This window comes from Accipiter gentilis, chromosome W (genome assembly GCF_929443795.1).
Source record: "Accipiter gentilis chromosome W, bAccGen1.1, whole genome shotgun sequence".
NCBI classification, from domain to species: domain Eukaryota; kingdom Metazoa; phylum Chordata; class Aves; order Accipitriformes; family Accipitridae; genus Astur; species Astur gentilis.
Window position 1 is genome coordinate 18,248,043 of NC_064918.1, and position 17,728 is coordinate 18,265,770.

General features: G+C 47.3%; 1 protein-coding gene and 1 long non-coding RNA gene across 3 annotated transcripts in view; one reads left to right on the forward strand and one right to left on the reverse strand.

The window, feature by feature from the left end:
- The first annotated feature begins 1,009 nt into the window (after positions 1-1,009).
- LOC126035336 (uncharacterized) overlaps positions 1,010-17,728 on the forward strand; it is a 141,275-nt gene continuing 124,556 nt past the window's right edge. The window contains exon 1 of one of the 2 annotated variants that reach the window (XM_049793851.1): positions 1,010-1,060. The gene's annotated coding sequence lies outside the window, so the exon portion shown is untranslated. Of the gene's footprint in view, positions 1,061-3,082; positions 3,367-17,728 lie in introns of those variants that run through there. The other variant, XM_049793852.1, reaches the window with a different exon arrangement.
- Positions 12,239-15,354, reverse strand: LOC126035428 (uncharacterized). The gene is made up of 2 exons (XR_007504927.1): positions 13,436-15,354; positions 12,239-12,862 (listed from the first exon to the last, which is right to left on the reverse strand). It is a non-coding gene; the product is annotated as an uncharacterized LOC126035428 (long non-coding RNA).

The following is a 17,728-nucleotide window of genomic DNA, read 5'->3' on the forward strand; positions in this document are numbered from 1 at the left end:
TGCAGCTACACAAACCTCGGCAAACGGTACTGCAACTGAACCAGTGGACCAACCTGCACCAGTATCAGTTGCCCCCATACAGAAGAAGAAATATACAAAAAAAATCAGTTCACTTAGCAAAGGATGAAGATGAGCCGGGGTTATCACGGGAAAAGGAGGAAGAGGCAGAAACAGAAGTAATCGCCCGATCCCTATCCTTGAGTGAGCTGCGGGATATGCGAAAAGATTTCGGCCACTGTATAGGTGAGCATATTATCACCTGGATGCTCCAATGCTGGGACAATGGGGCTAATAGCTTGGAATTAGAAGGTAGGGAAGCCAAGAAGCTGGGATTGCTTGCCAGGGAAGGTGGCATTGACAAGGCAATTGGAAAAGGGTCACAAGCCCTCAGCCTCTGGAGACAACTCCTGTCAAGCGTGAAGGGAAGGCATCCCATCAAGGAAGATGTTATACGTCAACCAGGCAAGTGGACCACCATGGAGAGAGGTATCCAATACCTGAGAGAATTAGCTGTGCTAGAGACGATTCATTATGAGCCGGACAACCCACAATTACCCAAAGATCCAGACGAAGTCCCATGCACACGATCCATGTGGCAGAAGTTTGTATGAAGTGCACCATCGTCCTATGCCAACTCACTGGTGATAATGACCTGGAAAGACGAAGAGGCACCAACAGTGGAGGAAGTGGCTCACCAACTCTGGCAATATGAAGAAAATCTCTCCTCCTCCCTACAAGCCTGCATTTCAGCTGTGGAGGCTATGTCCTGCTCTCCACTTGTGAGGACCAATGTCTCAGCTATTAGGAGTGAGCATTCCTCTTCACGAGAGACAGAATATAGAAGGTACACACCTACCTTGGACCTAAATGCACGGGTACATGAGCTGCGAGGAAAAAACACCACAAAAGGGGATTCTACCAGGAAAAATGCTGCTCCAGTTTTCAGAGTAGAAGGGCTGATCTTATTTCTGATCCTCTTGAAGGGAATTCTGAGCCAATTTTACAAGAAGTGAGTACTGGATACTCTGACCAGAATTAGAGGGGCCCTGCCTGCAGCCAGGTGGAGGAAAGGGATAACCAGGTCTATTGGACTGTGTGGATTCGATGGCCTGGCACACCAGACACACAGGAATATAAGGCTCTAGTAGACACCGACACACAGTGTAATCTAATGCCATAATGTTATAAAGGGGCAGAACCCATCTCTATCTCTGGTGTGACAGGGGGATCCCAAGAGTTAACCGCATTGGAAGCTGAAGTAAGCCTAACTGGGAATGAATGGCAGAAACACCCCATTGTGACTGGTCCAGAGGCTCCATGTATCCTTGGCATAGACTATCTCAGGAGGGGGTATTTCAAGGACCCAAAGGGGTATCGATGGGCTTTTGGTATAGCTGCCTTGGAGATGGAGGGCACTGAACAGCTGTCCACCCTGCCTGGTCTCTCTTAAGACCCTTCAATTGTGGGATTTCTGAGGGTTGAAGAACAACATGTGCCAATTTCTACCACAGCAGTGCACCAGCAGCAATATCGCACCAACCGAGACTCCCTGATTCCCATCCATAAACTGATTTGCCAATTGGAGAGCCAAGGAGTGATCAGCAAGACTCACTCACCCTTTAATAGTCCCATATGGTCCATGTGGAAGTCTAATGGGGAATGGAGACTAACAGTAGATTATCGTGGGCTGAATGAAGTCACGCCACTGCTGAGCGCTGCCGTTTCAGATATGCTAGAACTTCAATACGAGCTAGAATCAAAGGCAGCCAAGTGGTATGCCACAATTGACATTGCTAATGCGTTTTTCTCCATTCCTTTGGCAGCAGAGTGCCATCCACAACCTGCTTTCACTTGGAGTGGCATCCAGTACACTTGGAATCGACTGCCCCAGGGGTGGAAACACAGCCCCACCATTTGCCATGGACTGATGCAGGCTGCACTAGAAAAAGGTGAAGCTTCGGAACACCTGCAGTACATTGATGACATCATTGCATGGGGTAACACGGCAGAAGAAGTCTTTGAGAAGGGGAAGAAAATAATCCAAATCCTTTTGAAGGCTGGTTTTGCCATAAAAGAAAGTAAGGTCAAGGGACCTGCGCAGGAGATTCAGTTCTTAGGAGTAAAATGGCAAGATGACCGTCTTCAGATCCCAATGGACGTGATCAACAAAATAGCAGCTATGTCCTAACCGACTAATATAAAGGAAACACAGGCTTTCTTAGGTGTTGTGGTTTTTTGTAGAATGCATATTCCAAATTACAGTCAAATTTTAAGCCCTCTCTGCGGCGACTGAATCAAGCACTCAAGCACTCTGTGCAAGATTCCCTTTATTTCACAAAAGAATCCTACTTATATATGTTTCAACAAAGATCTTGAAAGAACTAACAGCATACAGCCAATACAACTAACACAGGAGGGCATATCTGGCTCAGCTGGGATGTTTGCCAGTCCTCAGAACAGTTAAAGATAAAAACATTCCATATACATACTCGTGACTGTCTTCAGCCACATCTTCCCAGGCCTACACAAGGCCATCCTCCAACCTGACCTTGTAAAACTAGCTCTTCAAGGCTTAGCAAACATGCAGCACAAGAAATTCTAACGCTCACTCTTGAAAACAAATGCCAGGTGTTCCGAGCTGCTCCTACACTCTATATCAAGTGACCAGGAAGAAAAATGATTTTAAATGGGACCCTGAGCAACAACAAGCCTTTGAACAAATTAAGTGGGAGATTGTTCATGCAGTAGCTCTTGGGCCAGTCTGGGCAGGACAAGATGTTAAAAATGTGCTCTATACTGCAGCTGGGGGGAATGGCCCCACCTGGAGCCTCTGGCAGAAAGAACCAGGGGAGACCCGAGGCCGACCCCTGGGGTTGTGGAGTCGGGGATATCGAGGATCCGAGGCTCGCTATACTCCAACTGAAAAAGAGATACTGGCAGCATATGAAGGAGTTCGAGCTGCCTCAGAAGTGGTTGGTACTGAGACACAGCTCCTCTTAGCACCCCGACTGCCAGTGCTGCGCTGGATGTTCAGAAGGAGGGTCTTCTCTACACATCACGTGACTGACACCACGTGGAGTAAGTGGGTCGCACTGATCACACAACGGGCTCGCATAGGAAACCCCAGTCACCCAGGAATTTTGGAAGTGATCACGGACTGGCCAGAAGGCAAAGATTTTGGAATGTCACCAGAGGAGGAGGTGACACGGGCTGAAGAGGCCCCGCTGTATAATAAACTGCCAGAAAATGAGAGGCAATATGCCCTGTTCACGGATGGGTCCTGTCGCATTGTGGGAAAACATCAGAGGTGGAAGGCTGCTGTATGGAGTCCTACACGACAAGTCGCAGAAACTGCTGAAGGAGAAGGTGAATCGAGTCAATTTTCAGAGGTGAAAGACATCCAGCTAGCGTTAGACATTGCTGAAAGAGAAAAGTGGCCAGTGCTCTCTCTCTGTACTGACTCATGGATGGTGGCAAATGCCCTGTGGGGGTGGTTACAGCAATGGAAGCAGAGCAACTGGCAGCGCAGAGGTAAACCCATCTGGGCTGCTGCACTGTGGCAAGATATTGCGTCCTGTCTAGAGAATCTGGTTTTAAAAGTACATCACGTAGATGCCCATGTACCCATGAATTGGGCCACTGAAGAACATCAAAACAACCAGCAGGTGGATCAGGCTGCCAAGATTGAAGTGTCTCAGGTGGACCTGGACTGGCAGCATATGGGTGAGCTATTTATGGCTCTGTGGGCCCATGATACCTCAGGCCATCAGGGAAGAGATGCAACATATAGATGGGCTCATGATCGAGGGGTGGACTTGACCATGGACATTGTCGCGCAGGTTATCCATGAATGTGAAGCCTGTGCTGCAATTAAGCAAGCCAAGCGGTTAAAGCCCCTGTGGTGTGGAGGGCGATGGCTGAAATATAAATTTGGGAAAGCCTGGCAGATTGACTATATTACACTCCTGTTGAGGATTTCTTGGCTGGGCGAGGACATGTGAGTAATCCAGCCTTTAGCTGGGAACGAAGCATAAGCATACAAAGAGCTGAAGCGGACAAGGACGCTGTGTCCTTGTATGCTGGGAAAAGGAAGATAAGAAGAGCCTGACAAACAACTGCTGGATGTCGAAGAACGAGATAAGCAACCGCAAGATGCCTCGTGATGAAGCTTGAGCAGCCAATAAAGGGTAAGATAGCGCCACGTGAAACGGGATATTGTACCAATCAGAGCATCGCATAAGGCGCGTGCATAAGCGCATAGGGTATATAACTGTGCTGAAAGTTGTAGTAAATGGGCTTCACTTGATCACATTGGTCTGTGTGTGATGTCGTCCCCTGTGGATCCTCCGCCGCAATTGGCGCCCAAACAGGGACCCTCAGATCGACTCTTTACCGTCTCTATGAGAATTTCTAGTGCAACTGAACCAGCAAGGGAATGGACAAGCCGGCCAAAATGATCCCTGCTGCCCCAGCAGGATGGCTTGAGCCTCAGCTAAGCTGGGAAGAACGACATGATCCTCAGCTAAGCTAGGAAGAACGACATGAGTTTCAGCTGAGCTGGGAAGATGAGGAAGCTTGTGCAAGTGAATAGAAGGTTGGAATCTCGCCCTGATCAGGTGAGCGGTCGGAGAAGGAGATGGGGTTAGACAAAGAGCAAGAAGCGGTCCTGAAACTCCTTCAATATATTCTCTCTAAGAGAGGACTGAAATGCGATAGCTTCATGATAAAGGGGTTGCTTTTATGGGCTTGGGAGAGAGAAGTTATTCCGAGTAATTAGTGTGGGTACAGCTTTCGAGCTTAGTACCTGGGAAGCTATCGGAACCTCCCTATGGGATAAAATTAGTTACGCCTCTAAAGAAGTTAAAGGTCTTACAACTTTATGGAAATTAAGACAACTCTGCAAGAAATGAAAGCAGATCGTAAAGTGGCTGCATCTGCTTTTGCTTACGGTCAGAAGAACCAGAAGTGAGGGGGAGATATTCATCCTCCCGAAAGGGTGAGCCGAGAAGGCAAGACAATGAAGATTTTTTCCATTCTCTGATGATAAAAAAAAAAAGTAAGATCCAAAATTGAGACAAATTCAGCAAGTATTAACACGACTGGAAATGAAAACACGAATCAATACCAACAAAAAAGAAAATGGGGGATTGTGAAATATGTTCATCTGATTCGTGTCAATATAAACAATGCTAGGGCTGCATAATAAAATGTGACCCTCACTGTATATGTAATCTTTAACCATTTTGTCGGTCCTTGTATAACCGCAGGCCGGGAGGAGAGAGATGATATGTATATAGTTCGGGGGGTTTTTTGCCAACCCAAAACCAGTTTTGTTGTTAACTACACAGTGTTAAACAAGAGATCCTAGGGGAAAACTGAGGCATTTAGATGTATATTTAGCCTCAGAGACTGCAGTACTTAAAGTCTTCATGGGCGATTTGTTGTATGCATTTGTTGAGGGGGGAGGTGTCTGTGTGAACTTGTTTGGTTTCTGGCGATCGCAGCTGGTGCTGTGCAAGCTGTCGGCTGTTACACAGGATGTCTGCTGTCACACAGGATGTCTGCTGTCTGGCGCGAACAGTGGGGAGCCTGGTCAGAGATAAGTTTCTAAGCACCCACACAACCAGGAGATGGAGAAGAACACACCTAGTATGAATATGTAATGAATGTTAGACAATAAAAGAAGCTGTTTTGTTTTTCATGGCGCGCGTCTTGGTAGAGCAGAAGCTCCTGGCTTGTCCAGCGCTGTTTGCTTGCCTTTATTCATTTAATAAATTGTTAACTTTGTTTAGAATCCTGTTTGGGACTAAATTAATTTAAAACAAGGTTGTGTGTTCCGAACCCAGGTGAAGTATAACGTGGAGATGGTGGATTCGGCTCCCCAGGGAAACCGCAGGTATATTTTGCCATGGACATAACAAAAGGTAAACCAGAACAGGTAGAGCAATTGGAAGGGCCTGACGGAGTTATCATCAAGAAACCGATGACAATCGATACAGGAGCTGATGTTACGATTATTTTACGATGCATTTGGCCTCCATCATGGCCATTGATCGATCCAAATTTTGGCATTGCAGGGATAGGGGGCACACAAGCCACCTTAGTAAGTCAGCTACCCATTACCCATTTGTGTTCCCCGACGGTGAGCACGTTAGGACACGTCCATATGTCATGACTACCCCACCTGAATTGTTTGGCCTCATAGGCCGTGATTTATTGAGCCAAATGAAAGCAATGTTAGTGACCCATCCTTTTTAGGAGCGGTCACTGAGGGGCAGCCAATCCTGAAAATTAGCTGGAAAACAGATGAGCCTGTTTGGATTGCTCAGTAGCCACTAAATTCTGAAAGGCTGCTAAAAATACAAGAGTTAGTTGAGGACCAATTGAGAGTGGGACATATTGTTCCTTCTACTAGTCCATGGAATACACCAATATTTACCATTCCTAAGAAAAGTGGGAAATGGAGACTGTTACATGATCTCAGAGCTGTGAATGCGGTGATGCACAGTATGGGAGCCCTGCAGCTGGGTTTGCCGTCTCCAGTTATGCTTCCTGAAGAATGGGATGTGTTAATTATAGATCTAAAGGATTGTTTTTTCACCATTCCCTTGCACCCAGATGACGCTGAACGGTTCGCCTTTTCGGTACCATCGATTAACAAGGCAGAGCCCTATAAGAGATACCATTGGGTCGTGTTACCGCAATGAATGCGCAATTCCCCCACGATGTGTCAGGTGTATGTGGCCTGGGCATTAGAGCCTGTAAGAAAGCAGTTTCCTCAGTCAATTACTTATCATTATATGGATGACATTTTGATAGCGGGAAGGAACTTGCCACAGGATTAAATTTTAAATCAATTACAGGACACCTTAAGCCATCGCGGATTAATAATCGCTCCTGAAAAGGTGCAAAAGGCAGCACCTTGGAAGTATTTGGGGTGGCACATAGATGCTAGCAATGTTAAACCTCAGAAGGCTCAAATAACATGAGAAATTTCAACGGTACATGATGTCCAGAAGCTTGTGGGAGATATCCAGTGGGTGCGGAATCTTTGCGGTATCACTAATGACGATATGGCCCCTCTGGTAGAACTCCTGGGTACGAGCGCACGTGCAGATGAGAAACAGGAAATGACAGGAGAACAGAAAAGAGCCTTAGAATATATATCAAAGAAAATTGCATTTAGCTTTGCATCCAGATGCAATGAGGATTTACCGATAACACTGATGATTGTTAATACAGTGGACTCTCAGAGACAACACCCTTATTCGGTAATTTTTCAGTGGGACACAAAGCGCTCAGATCCCTTGAGAATTTTGGAATGGGTCTTCTTGGCCATGCGACCAGACAAATCTAGTGTAACCTGATTGGAATTATTTGCACAACTGATCATTAGGGGAAGAACGAGGATTGTAGAGATTGCAGGGACGGAACCAGAAATGTTGCTAATACCTCTGGTAAAATGGTATTTGGAATGGGGAATTCGGCATTCTGTAGCATTACAATTGGCATTAGCGGGGTTTGGAGGTACGATAAGTAATCAAGATCCAAAGCATAAGTTGTGGTCACTATTGGAACAGCAAACCTTTGAGCAAAAACCATGGAGGTCGGAAACACCTGTACACGGGGTAACAGTGTTTACTGATGCTGAGAAAAAGACAGGTACGGCCGCCTGTATGTGGAAAGATGCTAACAATCAGTGGTGTGAGCATGTTGAAAAGGGAGAGCCTGGGGATTCTTTACAGATCCTAGAATTAAAAGCGGTGATTTGGGCACTGCAGCATTGGGCTAAGGAGCCGCTGAATATCGTATCCGATTCTCTTTATGTAGTTGGGGTGGTACAAAGGATGGAAAGAGCAATGGTAAAGGAGGTCACAAACAAAAGATTGGGAATGTTGTTTTTGTCATTACTACGCTGCTTGAACTCTTGGAGTGTAGAGTATTTTATAACGCATATAAGAAGTCATCAAAAACTACCAGGTTTGTCAGAGGGAAATGACAGAGCTGACCAATTGGTTGCAGCGGCATGGGAGCCTCCTCCAGGGAACTGTTTTCAACAAGCACAGCAATCACATGCGTTCTTGTACCAACCCGCTAGGATGTTAGCAAAGCAATTTGACTTACCACTCACTGATGCCCAAGGCATCATTAAAGCATGCCCCGATTGTCAAAAGGAGGGGCTGGGCCTGGGCTGCGGGGTTAACCCACGAGGTCTCTTGCCATTGCAGTTGTGGCAAATGGATGTCACCCATGTCATGTGGTTTGGTGCAAAGCGTTCTGTGCATGTGTGTATTGATACCTATCCTGCTGCCATGTGGGCCACGGCACAAACTGGAGAGAAGGCCTTACATGTTGAAAGACATCTTCACGCTTCTTTTGCAGTGCTGGGTGTGCCTAAAGAAATTAAGATGGACAACGGCCCAGCTTATGGTTCTGCATGATTTGCTCGATTTTGTAATTTGTGGGGAATTCACCATGGTACAGCTATTCCACATCTTCCCACAGGACAGGCTATTGTTGAACGGGCCAGCCAGACCCTAAAGAGCATGCTGCAAAGACAAAAGAGGGGAACCCAGGGCTTACTTCCAGAGGAGCAATTGGCCAAAGCCTTATTTGTGCTAAACTATCTTAGATTGACAGGTGATCACAAAGACCCACCAATGGTAGTGCATCATGCTCTTTTACAGGCGGAAAGGACGCAACAAATTACGGGAATCATGGTAATGTTTAAGGACCCAGAGTCCAGGCAATGGTGGGGAGATGCAGAAGTAAAGCTTACTGGGAGAGGGTATATGTGTTTGCTTACAGATCGAGGCCTTCGCTGGATCCCAGCCAAGTGGGTCAAGCCATGGCTTCGCACTGATGCTGGGTCCGGAATCATCCCAATGGCAACTGGCACAGTACCGGCGGGTGCTGGAGCCAGTGATCCAACAGATTCCGGCTAACAGAGTATTACACTTTAGAGGACTAGCGGACATTGAGTTCTTCAGATAGGTTTTTGGTTAAGGCAGCATAAGGAAGTATATGATTTATCGCTTGTAGAAGACTTAGGACAGCGTGCTTTATTGTATATAGAACTTGCATTAGGTAAGAAGTGTGTTAAGCATAATTTGATTAAACAGTGTGATTATGGGAAGACAGTGTGGGGTAAACGTAAAAGTTAGCTAAAGCCAAAATTAGGGGTAAGGTCATGGTTTTAGTTAAGAATCTAGAAACAGGGCAATGGGAAGGTCCATTTTCATTAATAACCTGGGAACGAGATTATGATTGTGTTTCCACAGATACAGGCCCACGACGGACTCCCGCTCGATTTGTACGACCATCATCATCTGGAATATCCTAGATGGTGCGGCAATATGAATATCACCTCAGCCAAAAACTAACGTGTAGGTCACCTTGGCCAACATAACAGGTCAAGATTCTCCGTGCATTGCAACCGCATCATGAAGCCCATGAACCAATAGACAGGATGGCTATGACTCGTGCAGCGCACCTGGCCAGCGAGCGCATGCGTCATAGATTGCAACTGAGGCGGATTTTGGCATCCGCTGGCCACGTGTGCTGAAATCCGTTCCTCTGCAAATGTATAAATACCAGGATTTTCTGAAGAGCATCGGGCTGGTGTACGGTGAGGCCATCGTTGCCTCCGTGGGGACGCCCACGGAAAGCTGGCACCTACCGATTGCTGGGCTGAGTTCGCGGAGCAAGACGGCACAAGAATGTACGGATGGTTCATCTTCCTTAGAGTCCTCATGGTTTGGGTCATTAGGGATAACGGGTTGGCTCAAAGAGTTATGTCGCATGGGCATTGTTGTAGTTATTGTGATTTTAGCTACTGTAATAATTTTACCTTGTTTAGCTTATTGAGAAAAATGGCCTGGATTGCTCAAAAACAAAAAGGGGGAGTTGTTGAGGATTTCTTGGCTGGGCGAGGACATGTGAGCAATCCAGCCTTTAGCTGGGAACGAAGCATAAGCATACAAAGTGCTGAAGCAGACAAGGATGCTGTGACCTCGTACGCTGGGAAAAGGAAGATAAGAAGAGCCTGACAAACAGCTCCTGGATGCCGAAGAACGAGATAAGCAACTGCAAGATGCCTCATGAAGAAGCTTGAGTAGCCAATAAAGGATAAGATAGCGCCGCGTGAAACGGGATATTGTACCAATCAGAGCATCGTATAAGGCGCGTGCATAAGCGCATAGGGTATATAACTGTGCTGAAAGTTGTAGTAAATGGGCTTCACTTGATCACATTGGTCTGTGTGTGATGCCCCCTGTGAATCCTCCACCGCACACTCCCACGAACCCGCCAAGGCAAGTGCCATGTGCTTACAATGGTGGAAGCAACCACCGGATGGCTGGAAACATACCCTGTGTCCCATGCCACTGCCCAGAACACTATCCTGGGCCTTGAAGAGCAAGTTTTATGGCAACACGGCACCCAAGAAAGAATAGAGTCGGACAATGGGACTCACTTCCAAAACAGCCTCATAGACACCTGGGCCAAAGAACATGGCATTGAGTGGGTGTATCACATCCCCTATCATGCACTGGCCTCTGGAAAAATCGAACGATACAATGGACTGCTGAAAACTACATTGAGAGCAATGGGGGGGGACGCATTCAAACATTGGGATACGCATTTAGTAAAAGCCACCTGGTTGGCTAATGCTAGAGGATCTGCCAATTGGGCTGGCCCCGCCCAACCAAGACTTCCACATATTGTAGAAGGAGACAGAATCCCTGTAGTGCGCGTGAGGAGTATGTTAGGGAAGACAGTCTGGGTTAGTCCTCCCTCAAGCAGAGACAAACCCATCCAAGGGATTGTTTTTGCTCAAGGACCTGGGTACACCTGGTGGGTGATGCAGAAGGGTGGGGAAGTTCGATGTGTACCTCAGGGAGATTTGATTTTGGGAGAGAATAGCCAGTGAATTGGGCTGTATGATATTTAACTGCTAAATAACCTGCCAACGCATGTCATTGTATCTATAGTGTCTATATGCCATATCAAGGGTATTACAGTAAGAATTACCCGAATGACTGCAGGATGGACTTTGAAACTGAGCCAAGTGCAGCAGTGATGGACCTTGAACTGGCACCCAGCAATTTCCTCAAGATCAACATCTTCGACCTGCAGACCAAGGGCGTGAGCTGCACCAAATACACCAGCCGCAAGCTCCAGAGGCAGCATGCAACTATCCAACACCTCACACTCTCTCTCCTGTCCTGAAGCACTGTTACAACAGATGGAGCCCCAAAGTCATGGACTAAATAAAATTGATGGACACATTAGAGGGATGGCCCACAGACTAAGGGAATGCTATTTGTCTGGGGGAGGGGGTGTGTGTCCATATACATAAATGTATATAAGACAAGGAAAGTGGTGGTGATTAATTGGAAAATGTAGGATCTGTGCATGATGTAGATGTTAATAGAATAAGGGGTGGATAATGTCCTGGGTTCAGCTGGGATAGAGTTAATTTTCACAGGAAGCTGGGAGGTGGGGGGGGCACAGCCGGGGCAGCTGACCTGAACTAGCCAAGGAGCTATTCCATACCATGTGCCATCATGCTCAGTATAGAAATGGGGAGTGGGCTGGGGGGAGCTCTCTCGACTTTCGGTGGGGGAAGTGGCGGAGCATCAGGTTCCAGGTGGTGCGCAGTTGCACTGTGCATCACTCCTCTTGTATACACTTTTATTAGTACCATTGTTGTTGTTGTAACTTCTTTTATTTTTTTTTTGTGTTGTCCCAGTGAGCTGCCCTTATCTCAACCCTCAAGGTTCCAGTTTTGGGTTGTTTTTTTTTTCCTTTTCTTTCCTCCCTCCGATTCTCCTCCCTATCCCACCGGGGGGGGGTGGGGGGTGGGGTGGTGGTGGTGGTGGTGTGGGAGAAGTGAGCAAGCAGCTGCATGGTCCTTTGTTACCAGCTGGGCTGAAACCACAACATCATCACACCGCACTGAAGCCCAATCCTGCTCTGCCATCTGAGAGGACTTTGTACCATCCCTCCTGCCCAGAAAGACTGGTATGACAGATGGAGCCCACAGTCAGGAACTAAATGAACTCAACAAACATTTTATGAACATGACCCACACACTAAAGGAATGATATCTCTGTGGGTGTATACATATATATTTATATATGTATCATTGTTTATGTAGCGTTCGCTACATATCAAGGTGCCGCAATTAGATCACTGGTCAGCCCGGACCAGGGAAAGAGACAGATAACACACACGGTGTGAGCGCCAACTTCTGCCTTTTATTGCGCAGTTAATTCCTTTTATACTAACAAGGGTAGGCGGGGTTACAGATACATCATAGGGCTGCGACTAACCCTCCGTCTTTCCGTAACATCGCAGGATCTTCCAAATGCCGTTCCCTACATCTCCCCCTCCCTATGACTAGCTTCTATGGTTATGAACAGTTTCACGCAAAGAAATAACTGTGTAAAGTACTATGAGCATAAGCATATTTTTACAACTAAGTTGAAACACTGTATCTTAAACACACATAAATGTAATTCACACAAGTGGTAAATGGAAAGTTAAGGCTAGGAAAGAATTACTTCTATTACTTTATAAAGTTTATCGTTGGTACGCTGATGTTAAGGCTTACTGTCTGGGGCATTCAGATTCCCAGCTGTGAGCAATTCTATTCTGATTCTTCTGTTGACACTTGTTCATACACAATGTTTTCAGCTCCATCTCTGACAGCCGGATCCCATAAGGACACGTATTGATGGGGTCTGAGAGGGATGTCATCCAGATACACATCGGGCCCCCCCAATTGGTTTTACATCCACTGCCAGAAATTTGTAGCGGATACCCAAGGTGTCACAAGCCAGGAAAGGATGACAGTGATCTGTAAGGAAAAAACACTCAAACACTACAAGGTTAGAGCAGGACGAACCATACGACTAGGGACCCATTTCAGTAGCCCTTCAGGCGTCTATACACAGGCATACCCTCGCCCGAGACAACGCAGCTCAAACGGCCCATCCCATTGGCGTGTCTGAGGGTCACGCACGCAGACCAACGGGTAGGGACCTTTCTCTTCCGTGCTCGTAAAATGTCGTTGCGCCACCGTCTGTTCCAGGTCCCCTCGAACTATCTGATTTAATGAAGTTAACGCAGTTAACAGAAGACGCTGTGTACGGAGAACAGGTGTGTTATCCTGTAACCAGGAGGGCTCCTCCTGCTCCCCCTCCCTAAGCCGATCGAGCAGGGTCTTTAAGGTTCAATGTGCTCGTTCTACAGTGGCCTGGCCGGTGTTATTATAAGGGATGCCATTTTTACTTAACAAGCTGAACAAGGTAAAATTATCACAGTAGCTAAAATCACAATAACTACAATAATGCCCATAATTCTTTGAGCCAACCCGTTACCCCTAATGACCCAGACCATGAGGACTATGAGGAAGATGAACCATCCGTACATTCTTGTGCCATCTTGCTCCGCGAACTCAGCCCAGCAATCGGTAGGTGCCAGCTTTCCGTGGGCGTCCCCACGGAGGCAACGATGGCCTCACCATACACCAGCCCGATGCTCTTCGGAAAATCCCGGTATTTATACATTTGCAAAGGAACGGGTTTTAGCACACGCGGCCAGCAGGTGCCAAAAGTCTGCCTTGGTTGCAATCCATGACGCATGTGCTCGCTGGCCAGGCGCGCTGCACGAGTCATAGCCATCTTGTCTATTGGTTCATGGGCTTCATGATGCGGTTGCAATGCACAGAGAATCTTGGCCTGTTATGTTAGCCAAGGTGACCTATACATTAGTTTTTGGCTGAGGTGGTATTCATATTGTCACACCATCTATGATGCTCCAGATGATGATGGTTGTGCAAATCGAACAGGAGTCCGTCGTGGGCCTGTAACTGTGGAAACATAATCAACCTCGTTCCCAGGTTATTTATGGAAATAGACCTTACCCCTAATATTGGCTTTAACTAACTTTTACGTTTACCCCACACTCTCTTCCCGTAATCACACTATATTTAATCAAGTTATGCTTAACATACTTTTTACCTAAAGCAAGTTCTATATACAATAAGGCACGCTGTTCTAAAAGCCTCTCTGGAGGACTCAATGTCCGCTAGTCCTCTAAAGTGTAATACTCTATTAGTCAGAATCTGTCGGATCAGTGGCTCCCATGCCGCTGCAACCAATTGGTCAGCTCTGTCATTTCCCGTTTCTCATCTGCACGTGCGCTCCTACCCAAGCGTTCTACCAGAGGGGCCATATCATCATTAGTGATACCGCAAAGATTCTGCACCCACTGGATATCTCCCACAAGCTTCTGGACATCATGTACCGTTGAAATTTCTCATGTTATTTGAGCCTTCTGAGGTTTAACATTGCTAGCATCTATGTGCCACCCCAAATACTTCCAAGGTGCTGCCTTTTGCACCTTTTCAGGAGCGATTATTAATCCGCGATGGCTTAAGGTGTCCTGTAATTGATTTAAAATTTAATCCTGTGGCAAGTTCCTTCCCGCTATCAAAATGTCATCCATATAATGATAAGTAATTGACTGAGGAAACTGCTTTCTTACAGGCTCTAATGCCCAGGCCACATACACCTGACACATCGTGGGGGAATTGCGCATTCATTGCGGTAACACGACCCAATGGTATCTCTTATAGGGCTCTGCCTTGTTAATCGATGGTACCGAAAAGGCGAACCGTTCAGCGTCATCTGGGTGCAAGGGAATGGTGAAAAAACAATCCTTTAGATCTATAATTAGCAAATCCCGTTCTTCAGGAAGCATAACTGGAGATGGCAAACCCGGCTGCAGGGCTCCCATACTGTGCATCACCGCATTCACAGCTCTAAGGTCATGTAACAGTCTCCGTTTCCCACTTTTCTTGGGAATGGTAAATATTGGTGTATTCCATGGACTAGTAGAAGGAACAATATTTCCCACTCTCAATTGGTCCTCAACTAACTCTTGTATTTTTAGCAGCCTTTCAGAATTTAGCGGCTACTGAGCAATCCAAACAGGCTCATCTGTTTTCCAGCTAATTTTCAGGATTGGCTGCCCCTCAGTGACCGCTCCTAAAAAGGATGGGTCACTAACATTGCCTTCATTTGGCTCAGTAAATCACGGCCTACGAGGCCAAACAATTCAGGTGGGGTAGTCATGATATACGGACGCGTCGTAATGTGTTCACCATCGGGGAACACAAATGGGTAATGGGTAGCTGACTTACTAAGGTGGCTTGTGTGCCCCCTATCCCTGCAATGCCAAAATTTGGATTGATCAATGGCCATGATGGAGGCCAAATGCATCGCGAAATAATCGTAACATCAGCTCCTGTATCGAATGTCATTGGTTTGTTGACGACAACTCCGTCAGGCCCTTCCAATTGCACTACCTTTTCTGGTTTACCTCTTGTTATGTCCATGGCAAAGTATACCTGCGGTTTCCCTGGGGAGCCGAATCCACCATCTCCACGTTGTACTTCACCTGGGTTCAGAACACACGACCTGAATGGAACTAATTGTGCTATTCTGGTACCCTTAGGAATAGAAACAGGAGGGATTAAAACATGAATCATGATTTTCACAGTCCCACAATAATCTGCATCAATAAGCCCTGGGAGCACCAGAATTCCTTTTAGAGCTGTTGAAGATCACCCCATTAAAAATGCACTAAGCCCAAACCCCAATGGTCCCTTTATGTTGAATGTGTACTGCGGTTTCCACGTCCACTCCGGAGCTTCCTGCAGCGGCGGATCTGGCAGTTGCGAGGCTGCCTGAGGGCTGGGAGCCCAAACCCCTTGCATTTGTGTCATCGCGCGAGGGGCCTTCGCGCTCGGTGTAAAGTTTCCCTTCTTCCTGCATTCTTGGTGGTATGGTTATCTTTCTTACAACTGTTGCACCGTCTTTTTGTTAGCAGAAACTCTACATTGGCTCTTGATGTGTACAAGTTTACCACAATTAAACCACTTGACCGAGGGTTTCTTACTGGCTTTATCAATAAGCGGATTCTGTACTGACTCACAGCAGTCCTTAATTTCTCAAGGACTTTCCAGTGAAGCACCTCCCATCCTTTTTGTATAACAACTGGAAATGCTTGGAGCATAGTCCCGTCCACAAGGGCATTTTTTATTACTCCCCTTCAATGCCTCTCCCTCTCACCTGCAGCGGCTATTACAGGCGGCTCCGCGTCTATCGCGGGCGCAGTTGGTTTCACTGTCTCTGGTTCCGAGAGGCGGGATGGATTAACGGGCGGTGGCGCGGATGGTTCTGCCCGGGGGCCGGCCGACACGCGCCGCTGCAAGTGGGCGGAGGGGGGGCGGAAAGGGAGGGGAGGGAGGGGGGGGGGCGGAGGAAGCGCCGGAGGGGGGTGCAGATGACGGCTCAGCAGGCATAGGCTCAGTCCGCTCTCCCGGCAAGGGCGCCTGATTTCCCCCGCGGAGGGGGGTGGGGTGGGGTGGTGTTTCCTCCTCTGCCACAGTCTCCAACCCCCGCTGCCTCCCAGTTATCACCTCCGCGGGTGGCCGTTCCTCCCATAGATACTGCGGAGGGGGCACATCCGTCCCCGCTGGTGCCGTCCCTACAGGAAAAACCTCCGTCTCTGCCGTACCCTCCGCGTCCATGCCCTCAATCAGAGATGGACCACTCTGTGAACCCCGCTCCACGGCTGCCCACTCCGTCTGAGTCTGACTCACTGTCCCCGGGGGCACTATCTCCCGCTGTTCCTGAGGCGGCGCTTCATCCGCAAAGCAGCTCGCACTGCCAACCAGCACGCCCCAGCCTTCCGTCCTGCCGCGACCGCCTTCTCCACCTTCCCCCAACTTTGTAATCGTTCAGCAGCTCCGCGCTCGCCCGCGAGCGCAGATTGGAGCAAAAACTCCCGAATCTCTCCCCATTTTTGGGGGCTTAAAACTTTTCTAGGAGCTCCAATGCCTCCCCGGCGCAGCATCCATAGGATGCATTCGCCCGTGGGGCCCTTCCTAATCGAACCGCGGGCACCCACCTCATCAACCAATATCTTTAACACCTTAATCACCTGCGCAAGTTCCATCGTCGCCTGTGCGACCGATCACGTCAGGGTCACCACTATGTAGCGTTCGCTATTTAACAAACACATAAAAGTATATGTGTTTCTTTTCCGAGTTAAGTAAAGGTGGCCCGTCCACCTGTGTCCAGTCCAGTAAGTAGTCCAAATTGGTAAAATTTGTCAATTCCAATTCATGTTTTGTCTTTAAAATTTGGCTTGATGTGACACGTCATGAATACGAGTTCCAGCTTACTCTCCCAACCTTTCCAGGGCCAGGGTAACAGAGCAGGAGTACCAGGGGTAGTTTTATTGAAGAATCAATAGTCAAACAGCAAGGCAACAAATGACAATAAAGCAAGAGCAATAGGAGACAGAGCAATAGATACAATAAGAACAACCAACAGTAATACAGCAAAAAACAATACAACCAGAACAGTAACAATAATTACGTCCTTACAAGAGATCTCGAATGACTCACAAATATATGTACGATATCGACAGAAGTAAATAAAGCTTTCCTTGACATACATCGCGCAATTCTTTCTTGTCGGGAGGTTGAGATTCCTAATGCTTTCAACACCTCGTAATTGCCAGAATACCATTTACCTCGTGCGCCCACAGGGAATCCCTTAAATTTGATATCTTTAGCATTCGTCAATTCTTGAATTTGACTTTTAAGATGGCAATATTTCTTTACTTTTTCTGCCGCCGCGTCTGCCAG